The sequence below is a fragment of the Podarcis tiliguerta genome (genome assembly GCF_965153285.1).
Source record: "Podarcis tiliguerta genome assembly, chromosome: 5".
Taxonomy (NCBI): domain Eukaryota; kingdom Metazoa; phylum Chordata; class Lepidosauria; order Squamata; family Lacertidae; genus Podarcis; species Podarcis tiliguerta.
The window spans coordinates 14,082,290-14,093,231 of NC_139538.1; positions in this window are offsets into that span (position 1 = coordinate 14,082,290).

Consider the following 10,942-nt stretch of genomic DNA (forward strand, 5'->3'; position numbering starts at 1 on the left):
CTGGGGCTTGGACATTGCTATATTGCAGAAAAGCCTTAGACAATTCTTCTTCAGCTACAAAAATCTTCAGTAGCATAATATATTATGTGAATTTGCCCTCTGAGCCCATGCCCTTTTCCAGCTGTAAGCCACTGAAGATGATTTTATAAGTCGAAACGTGTCTGGCATGTTATTTGAAACACACTCCTTGAAAAGCATTTGACAGATGCATCCAAGCAACAGAGCGATATATTTTAGGATACCGTACATCAGAGCTTTCCAAACTGAATGTCATGACATGTTAGTGTGTCACCTGCAGTGTGTGTGTGTCATGCAAAGGTGCTAAAAAGTACAGTTTTGGTGTGAAGTCAAGCCAAGCCATTCTTGCTTAAGTTAAAGAAACCATATGTCCTCTTTCCCCTCTTCTCTCTCTCTGTGTTTGTGTGAGAGAGGGGGGAACCACGGCAAAAAAAGCACGATTTTTTTGGAACCACAAAAATGGTAAATGACAACAATCTTGGAAATGTATGTTAATATTATCTTACAAATCATATATTTTCAAAAATACAAATGTAACCTTTTCATGTGTTATGTTGTGTCCCCATACATTTCGTTATTACAATTCATGTATGTGTGTCCGTATCTCTTGTAAGGTGTCAGTTTAACCTCTGGTTTGCTAGTAAAACTGAATTATGGCGCCACAAAATGCTGTATCTCTAAGAAGTGTGTCACCAACAGGAAAAGTGTGTAAAGCTCTGCTGTGCATTGATGTGATCTTATACAAAGAATCTGCTTTTCAGCTTTGGTCACAAATGATTGCTGGATGTTATTGTATACAGTACAGTGCTACCTTGGTTCTCAAATGTCTTGGTACTCAAACGCCTTGGTTCCCAAACGCCGAAAACCTGCAAGTGTTCCAGTTTTCAAACGTTTTTCGGAAGCCGAACATCCAATGCAGCTATCAGCTATTGCTTCTGGGGCGCCTGCACCAATCAGAAGCTGCACCTTGGTTTTCGAACATTTCGGAAGTCAAACGGACTTCCAGAATGGATTAAGTTTGGTGCTTTTGTTTTTGCTATTTATTTTGCTTTTTTGTTTTTGAGGCTTTTTCAGTTCATTTGTTTTTGTGACTGTGTGAAACCCAGTTCAGCTACCGATAGATTGATTGTGTGACTGCGGAAATAGATAAAAGGCCCTCCCCCCCTGCAAACAATGACTATCATCAGTGCAGGTAAGAAAAAATAATAATTCTAATTTTTATCATCTGCAATACTGTCTTATTTATCTTATAGTACAGTATATTGATATTTGCTTTCATTTTATGGATCAATGGTCTCATCAGAAGAAGAGTTTGGATTTGATATCCTGCTTTATCACTACCCGAAGGAGTCTCAAAGCGGCAAACAATCTCCTTTCCCTTCCTCCCCCATATAGTAAAATTCAGATAGTAAAATTCATGTTAAATTGCTTTTCTTAGGGGTTGTTTTTAAAATACTGGAACGGATTAATCCATTTTGCATTACTTTCTATGGGAAAGCGCACCTTGGTTTTGGAACGCTTTGGCTTTGGAACAGACTTCCAGAATGGATTAAGTTTGAGAACCAAGGTACCACTGTACTCTGTTGGCCATAGACTTAATTCTTTGTAAAGTTTTTAAATCCTTTTGCACTCATGTTATAAATACATGGTGTTCATTTCAATGGACTTTTTGCTCAAGGATGAAGTGCAGGCAATTTCCTCTCTCTTCTCCCCAGATCTAGGGAAGAAAGGTAGGAGAGAACATTCAATTGCTACAGTAACAGACCATTCGCCTTAGCGCTGCTTGAACACAACCCCTTGACTTTGTTCATTTGGCTCAAAAATGCCACCCACTCACACTCAACACAGGCTCAGGTTGTCATGACCCCTCAAACTGATGAACAAACTCCTCCATCTCTTCAGCTTCTACATTTCAGCCCTTGCCCATGTTGCATCAGTGTTAAAAGCCAGCAGGGAGCTCCTCCTCCTCAATCTGTCAAGCGCCTTTCAATGTCCCTAAAAAAGGGCTTTTCAAAAAACGATGATTTAAAAATAATTGCACTGAACACTCAGATAAAGTGCCAAAATAGAAAAACGGAAAATTAACAGGCTTTGCCTGATGTGGGAGGTATCTTACTGTTTTGTAGATGGGGAAGAGGATTGTGTGGATGATTAACCTTAAAGTAAAATAAGGAGGATATGGGAAGCAGTAAATGAAATGTGAAGGCATAAAATTGACTGAACCTAATGTTTTTCAAATTTATTCGTTTTATTCCTCTTTTACACTCAGACTTTGTGAGTTGGAAAGGACGGTTTTTGCATTTACTGGCTCTTTTTATTGATAAACGCCCAGCAAGTTGTTTTACACTTACAGCATAGACGTAACCCAGGGTCTGGTATAAAAAATGTAGCTTGGGTCCAATTTCTCTTTTATATGCTAAATTATTGGGAGTCGTTTCTTCATATCATTCAGACTTGGGTTTTTGGCCTGTTTAGACTGCAAAACTGGAGCCAGCTGAAGTGAAATGCTTTACAGTAGTTTCCAAAATTTGTCCAGTTCTGAGGGCAAATTTTGCTGTAATGCAATAAATCCATGATCAACTGGTCTCTTTCAGAGCTGTTATCCTGCATGTATGACATTAGATCTGTTGGCATGTTAATGCTGTGAACTGCTCCGTCCTATGCTCAGCTTGTAAAAGGTAAAGGGACCCCTGACCATTAGGTCCAGTCGCAGATGACTCTGGGGTTGCGGCGCTCATCTCACTTTATTGGCCGAGGGAGCCGGCGTACAGCTTCCGGGTCATGTGGCCAGCATGACTAAGCCACTTCTGGCAAACCAGAGCAGCGCATGGAAACACCGTTTACCTTCCTGCCGGAGCAGTACCTACTTATCTACTTGCACTTTGACGTGCTTTCGAACTGCTAGGTTGGCAGGAGCTGGGACCAAACAACGGGAGCTTGCCCCGTCGTGGGGATTCGAACTGCCAACCTTCTGATCGGCAAGCCCTAGGCTCTGTAGTTTAACCCACAGCGCCACCCGCGTCCCTTCAGCTTGTATATATGTGTAAATAAAACCATATATCCTAAACAGATCCACAGCCTTCATTCCAAGGAAACCAAACACTGGGTTAAGCTCAGGCACCCCTGGAGTCTATCACCTCTTAGAATTTGGGGTACCACACAACAGTACAGTGGTACCTCGGGTTAAGTACTTAATTGGTTCCGGAGGTCCGTTCTTAACCTGAAACTGTTCTTAACCTGAGGTACCACTTTAGCTAATGGGGCCTCCTGCTGCTGCTGCGCCGCCGGAGCACGATTTCTGTTCTCAGCCTGAAGCAAAGTTCTTAACCTGAGGTAATATTTCTGGGTTAGTGGAGTTTGTAACCTGAAGTGTATGTAACCCGAGGTACCACTGTATCAATTGCTAAGTAGCAAGCAGTTAAGAGTCTTAGAGGCCCATGCTTTAAGCCCATTCTGCTACTTCTTTATGATTGCTTCACTTCTGCCAGGATTATTTTCCTTGTTTGTCTCATTTATAGCCATCATCTCTTTCAGTCAAGCTGCCTAGAGTCTGTGGTACTCATCTTGTCTGGCTTCTCATTGGCTGGGTTACACATTTTCTCATTCATGCCCTGTACACCATCCGTCTTCCAAAAGCAGGGATTTACACACCCACACACCCAAAAAATGCTTTCTATGCTGCATAGAGGCTACTGCCAAAGAAACAGGTTTAGCTCTCAGACCCACTCTGTTTATCTAAGGAGGAATCTCGACATTTCTTTTCAGCAATCCTGATATTTCTTTCCAATGCGCAATGGTAATTTATGTTCCGCTTACAGGTAGGTTCACACAAACGGTACTTACCGACGGTACCTACCAAAGTGGGGGGAAACACCAAATTATTGAAGACAGCATATAACATTTTGCTATATGGAGAGACTTTAGATGAGATGGTACAATCGGCACAAATGGGCTCAGGATGTTGGGCATAATATACAGTTGGAGGAATGGGAAAGGTTATGGGAAACAAATGGTATATTATTAAGAGAAAATTATTTGAAATGATATGTAGATGGTATGCAAAAATGTACAAAGCAGGATCTAAGATATGTTGGAGATGCAAAGAGAAAGATGGTACTTTTTTCATGTATGGTGGGAATGCAAGAAGGTTAAAGAATATTGGGAAATGATATATAATGAATTGGAAAAAATGTTGAAAAAAAGCTTTGTTAAAAAACCAGAAACTTTCCTGCTCTGAATTTTAGATCATGATATAAGAGAAGGAAACTGGAGGTTGTTTATGTATGCGACAACGGCCCCAAGAATTTTATTAGCACAAGTATGGAAAACAGAGAAAACGCCAACAAAGGAAGAATGGCAAGTTAAGCTTATGGACTATGCGGAACTGGCTAAACTGACAGAGAGGATACATGAGAGAGACAACATTGATTTCAAAAAGGAGTGGGAACCATTTATAAACTATATAAAAAGACAGTATAAAGATTTGGACTCATTGGCAGGTGTTGACTAAACTTTCACAATTATATAAGAGGTAAAACCAGCAGGATATAGAATTTGTTTAATAAATCAATACGGAAATACGGGGGAAGCCAAGGAGGGGGGAGGGGAGAAATATAGATATATAAATTGTTCAATTAAGATTTGTGGAAAATTTGTTCTTATAATTTGAAAATTCAATAAAAAATTTTTAAAAAAATAAAAATAAATAAGGTCCCCAAACCTAATCTGCAGGTTGCCATCTGATTAGGGTTTATTCTGGTTCTGATTTGATTTGATTCTAGGATGTATTTTAATTGATTGCTTGGTTTTATCTTGATGTGTTATATAATTGATGTTAGCCACTCTGAGCACGGTTTTGGCCAGGGAGGGCTGGGTATAAATAAATTTTATTTTTATTATTATTATTATTCTGGAAACAAGTGCCATGAGACATAAGTGGGAAGAGAAACAATAGTGAGAAGGACAAGTAACTTAAATCAGCTCCATTGGTCAGAGTGTGGTGCTGATAATGTCAAGGTTGCAGGTTCAATCCTCATTATGGGACATATTTCTGCATTGCAAGGGGTTAGGCTAGATGATCCCCAGGGTCCCTTCCGAATCTATAATTCTATGATTCTTTGATTCCTTCCCATGCATAGCTGTCAACTTACAGATTTGAAAATAAGGGACCAGCAGCCTTGAAAATAAGGGATCAGCAGCCCAAATAAGGGATTTTCCCAGCACAGGTATGTTCAACTTCTGAGCCCCTCCAAGCCAAAGGCAGAAAGCCCAGCCAGCAGCCAAACAAAGCCTCAACCAGTGGTTCCCACAGCGCAGCAACCTGGCAAAGGGGATGCAGCAAGGAAAACCACCGTCACCTCTCCACTGGGAAGCGCTGAGCAAAGGAGAGGCCCCAGGCAACGCGGCCGATTTGATCGGCACAAGGCATGGAAGCTCCACCCCCCAGTCGTTCTTAGACTCCTTATTGGATGAGCAACGCAGACAAGCAACACAGTTGGAACCTCCCTCGTCCCTGGCCGGCAAGCAAAGAGGGAGAGGAGCTGCTTCCTTTGAAACCGGGGAAATTTAAGGGACATCATCAATAAGGGACAGCAGCGGGACACAGCGCTGGGATAAGGGACTTTCCCGCCAAGTAAGGGACGGTTGACAGCTATGTTCCCATGATCACAGCTGTGCTTTTCAGTGGCAAAAAAAAGTGCAATATACCTAAAATGTATGTGGACTATGGAGGGGGGGGGGGAACCAAGTAGTCTCCATTGAATCTAATAAAATGTTGTGGGCATGTAGCCACGATCAAGCAAATTAGGTATGAAATCCAAAAGAGCAATGAATTAAGCAGTTGCTTCAGGCAACACAGAAATTGGAGGTTCACATGAGAGTGCACCTCTCAGCACTGGCTCTCAGCCACCCCAGGTGTCTCTCTGAGAAAATAAGCCCTACAACAATGAAAGCAATTTGAGACCAAGGGCAGTACAGTGGTACCTTGGATCTCAAACTTAATCCAAAACCAAGGCACGCTTTCCCATGGAAAGTAATGCAAAACGTTCCAGAATTTTGAAAACAACCCCTTAAAAAGCAATTTAACATGAATTTTACTATCTAATGAGACCATTGATCCATAAAATGAAAGCAATAATCAATGTGCTGTACTATAAAATAAATAAGACAGTATTGTAGAGGATAAAAATTAAAATTATTTTTTTTTTCTTACCTGCACTGATGATAGTCATTGTTTGTATGGGGGGCTTTTATCCATTTCCAGTCACACAATCAATTAATCAGAAGATGAACTGGGTTCCACACAGTCACAAAAACAAATGAAGCAAAAAAGCCTCAAAAGCAGAAGCGCAAAATAAATAGCAAAAACAAAAGCACCAAAATTAATCCATTCTGAAAGTTTGTTTGACTTCCGAAATGTTCAAAAACCAAGGCGCAGCTTCTGATTGGTGCAGGCGCCCCGGAAACAATAGCCAACAGCCGCATCGGACGTTCAGCTTTCGAAGAACATTTGAAAGCCGGATCACTTACTTCCAGGTTTTTTGTGTTTGGGAACCAAGGCGTTTGTTTGAGAACCAAGGTACCACTGTACAGTATATGGAAATGCTACAATTTTCACACATTTAACTTTATGCACTTGGCAAAAAAATAAATAAAAAGGGGACCGACATCTAGGAAAAGAGATTTGGGCATTCCCGCCCACCATTACACCCAATGAGTTTTGCCTACACACAATTTTGGCTTTAGGCACGATCCCTGGAACATAAGCTCTGCAGAATTTTATTAAATCTTATTAGATTTATATTTACTGTATGTCATGAACTGTCAGGACAATGGGAAGGAGGAAAAGGATCCAGGCAAGGGGTGTAGCTGAGACACGCCAGTGCAAGCTGGGGCTGAGGAAGGAGAGGTTGGTGTAGGAAGTACAGTGGTACCTCGGGTTACAGACGCTTCAGGTTACAGACGCTTCAGGTTACAGACTCCGCTAACCCAGAAATAGTACCTTGGGTTAAGAACTTTGCTTCAGGATGAGAACAGAATTAACGCAGCGGCGGCAGTGGGGGGGGCCCATTAGCTAAAGTGGTGCTTCAGGTTAAGAACAGTTTCGGGTTAAGAACAGACCTCCAGAATGAATTAAGTTCTTAACCTGAGGTACCACTGTACCCTACGGGTGACAGATAGCAAGGGGATTGAGGGTCAGTGCACAGGAACCAGAGCATCACCAGAGCCAAAGGGGCCCCTGTCTCCAGAAACACAGCGGGCTCTGAGGTGTAGGGAGTAGTAGGAGGGGGGCTCTAGGAGGTTGAGGCAGGCAAGGGCCCACAGCCCAGCTCCCTAGCTGGCCAGGTGGGGCTCACCAACTCTGAGAGGAGGTGTGCGATTACTCAGCTGAATTAGGCTTAGGACAGGTGAGGGTCACATGCCTCATCAAGCTGAAATAAAAAATTTAAGGTCTTATATATATAATAAATGTTCATAAATGTACCAACCAAGCACATACATAGATATGTGGACCACAAGTCTGGAGCAGCACAGGAAGACCATCCTGAAACCATTTTGACTCCCAAACTGACCAAATGTTTTCTCTGCAAGGAGGGAGGGGGTGAGGGAACCTTCACATTGTCTCAGGAATTGGGAAATCACCATCTCAAAGGAATGGCCAGACTACCAGGAAAGGCAATCAGATAAGGCATTATCAGATAACCTGGCAGACAGGATAAACAACAACATTCAAATTTCTGTTGTAGACTGCCTTTTCTGTGATGTAGGTATGATGTTTGTGAGGGGTGGTCTTGGGCTACTCCCTTTCTGAGATGTATGTATGATGTATGGAGGGGTGGTCTGGAGCTCCAGGGCAGGGAATTTAAAATGTATATAAGGGCAGGCACACCTTGGTTCTGGGTCCTCTTCCTCTCTCCTGCTTGTGGGGGAGCACCCTGTTGCAACAGTTCAATAAAGATCAGGCTTACTAGCTTTGCTTCTCAATATTCTCTGGTCGGCCTCAGTTGTTTTCTCCTACCGATGGAGAACCTACAAAGGACTCTATAAAGGGCTCTTGTATACCCCATAAGGGAATAAGGACAGATTTTGTTTATTACAGAGCCCAGGTGCATGCTGGTACAAAAGCCAAGCAGTGCTGAGATGCTGTGTCTGCTCAACTGCACTTGTTGATGGATCTTGACTTGGATGTTCCTGGACCTTCACGGGACTGTGCTTTGGGTTTGACTCCACACTGAATCCTGATTGCTGGACTTCAGACTTGGCTACTTGGATTGACCCTGAACCTCATTTCCTGGACTTGGGACTTTGCTTGTGTGGATCACGGTGCCCCCCACTTTGAACTTGGCATACTGACTTGCTGCCAAGTAGGCCAGGGGTTCAGGACACTGTATAAATTTTACTAAAGTAAATAAAAATAAATGAACTTCTATGTTCTGTTTTCAGACTGCACAGCCCCATGATTCCACTGAGCAGGGCAATAAATAAATAAATTTGAAATGAAAAACATTTTCTACTAGCGCATCATGAGTAGAGTGTGGCCATCAGATTTTAATCTTTATCTGGCCTTCAAGCATTTGATCTTAATTCCCCCAATTGCACAACCTTCAGTGCTTGAGTTCTGGAAGTTGTCTTTGTTCGCAGTACACTTTGCTTGATTTCTGCTAGGATTTCTCTGTCAGATGGAAACAGACTTTTCTCCCAGATTCCGAAAGAGCTGCAGAATTATAAAGCAAAGGAACAGGGAATGTAGAAATAATCCAGAGATTTCCCACATATTGCAACATCTGTGCAATTCAAGTGTCATCCAGGAAAGCTTTACGGTCACTACCAAATACTTAAACACTCTGATTTACCAAGAGGAATGTTCTGAGACGGTGGTGCCATTGGGAACGGCTTTGGGGCAGACATCCGAGGGCCCAAATTCAGCTGGGCTGCCTGGTCACATATTGAAGTAAGCAAAAGAAGGCATGTAAGCCCCCACCCTCTGCAAAAAAACATTATTATTATTATTATTATTATTATTATTATTATTATTATTATTTCATATACCACCCTTCATCTGAAAATTTTGGGGGGGTTCACAAAATAAGAATACAGGAAAGAAGCACAAAATAATAGTTAAAACAGTAAAATACCCCCGACACATTTAAAAGCCAATAGAATATTAATCAGGAAAAAGCCTGGTTGAAGAGAAAGGTTTTCAACTGCAATGCGCTCTACATGGGGCTACCTTTGAAGGTGACCCGGAAACTGCAATTAATCCAGAATGCAGCAGCTAGACTGGTGACTGGGAGCAGCCGTCAAAACCACATAACACCGGTCCTGTGCAATCTGCATTGGCTCCCATTTCGTTTCCAAGCACAATTCAAAGGGTTGGTGCTGACCTTTAAAGCCCTAAACCGCCTCGGTCCTGTATACCTGAAGGAGCATCTCCATCCCCATCGTTCAGCCCCGGACACTGAGATCCAGCACCGAGGGCCTTCTGGCAGTTCCCTCACTGTGAGAAGTGAGGTTACAGGGAACCAGACAGAGGGCCGTCTCAGTAGTGGCACCCGCTCTCCCTTCAGATGTGAAGGAAATAAGCAGCTATCTTCTCTTTAAATGACATCTGAAGGCAGCCCTGTTTAGGGAAGTTTTTAATATTTAATGCTGTATTGTTTTTAACACTCGATTGGAAGCCACCCAGAGTGGCTGGGGAAACTCAGCCAGATGGGCGGGGTATAAATAAATTATTATTATTATTATTATTATTATTATTATTATTATTATTATTATTTTCGCCTGGCACCTAAAGGTGCATAATGAAGGTGCCAGATGAACTTTCCTGGGGATGGCATTCCACAAACGGGGAGCCTCTGTTCTCATGTTGACACCTTCTGGACCTCTAGTGGCCTCCTTGCCTCTTAGCACCCCCCAGTAATTCCCACCCCCAAAGGGTGCCATTACCAACTTTGGGAACCATCAATCAAGCCTGATGAAGAGCTGCAGAGGCTGGAAGCTTGCCCAATACTTTGTCACTTTGCCACACAGTTCTGAAGAGTTATTGGTAACTGGAGTGCTGGGGAATTCTGGGTGACCTCAGGCCCAGTTCTGAACGCAGTTCTGAGAAGTTAAAGGCGGCCTCTGGCCCAGAAGCCAAATGCAGGACTTTTGCCTGACTGAAGTATTCCTTGAACTGTGAACATGTTTGGGGGATGGATAGCTGGGTGTTTGTAGAAACTTCTGAATTCTCCATCATTTCCATTGTGTTTCAGAGTGTTTTCGCCAGCTGTTCACATGAACATGGCTTAATTAGCACCAGAGTCATTTCTGTTTGTGTACATACCAGGGGTGGGAATATTTTTTGCCCCATACAAAGGTGTTCACACTTTGCTTGGAGCCAAGCTAGGAAGGGCATCCCAGGGTGTGACATTTGTTTGAGAAAAGAGCACATCAAATGATAGCATTTCACAACTACCGTAAGCATAGGATACATTTGCATTTTGGATGGAAGGTGAATATGCAGTTAAAACCCCCAACAATGCAGTGAATGCCAATCAAAATGACCAAAGGGATGGAGTAACTCAGTTCCCACACTGGGAGCTTTCAAGTTTTGAGAAAAGGCGAGTAAGCAGCAGCACGATAAAAGTTTATAAAATTGGGCAAGGCATGAAGAAAGTGGGAAAAAGTTCCCCCGACCCCTCTCATAACACTGACCCAAATGAAGCCAAATGCCATAAGATTCAGGGCAGACAAGAGTAAGCATTTATTGAAGCTCTGTCACAAGAGACTAGGGCCCTGCGGGACTTGACATCTTTCCGCAGGGCCTGCAAGACAGAGCTGTTCCTCCTGGCCTTTGGTTTGGACTCAGTCTGACCCTTATGTTTCCCTCCCCTTATGGTTTCGACTTTTAAAATGAGGCTGCATTTTAAATTGCATTTTAACC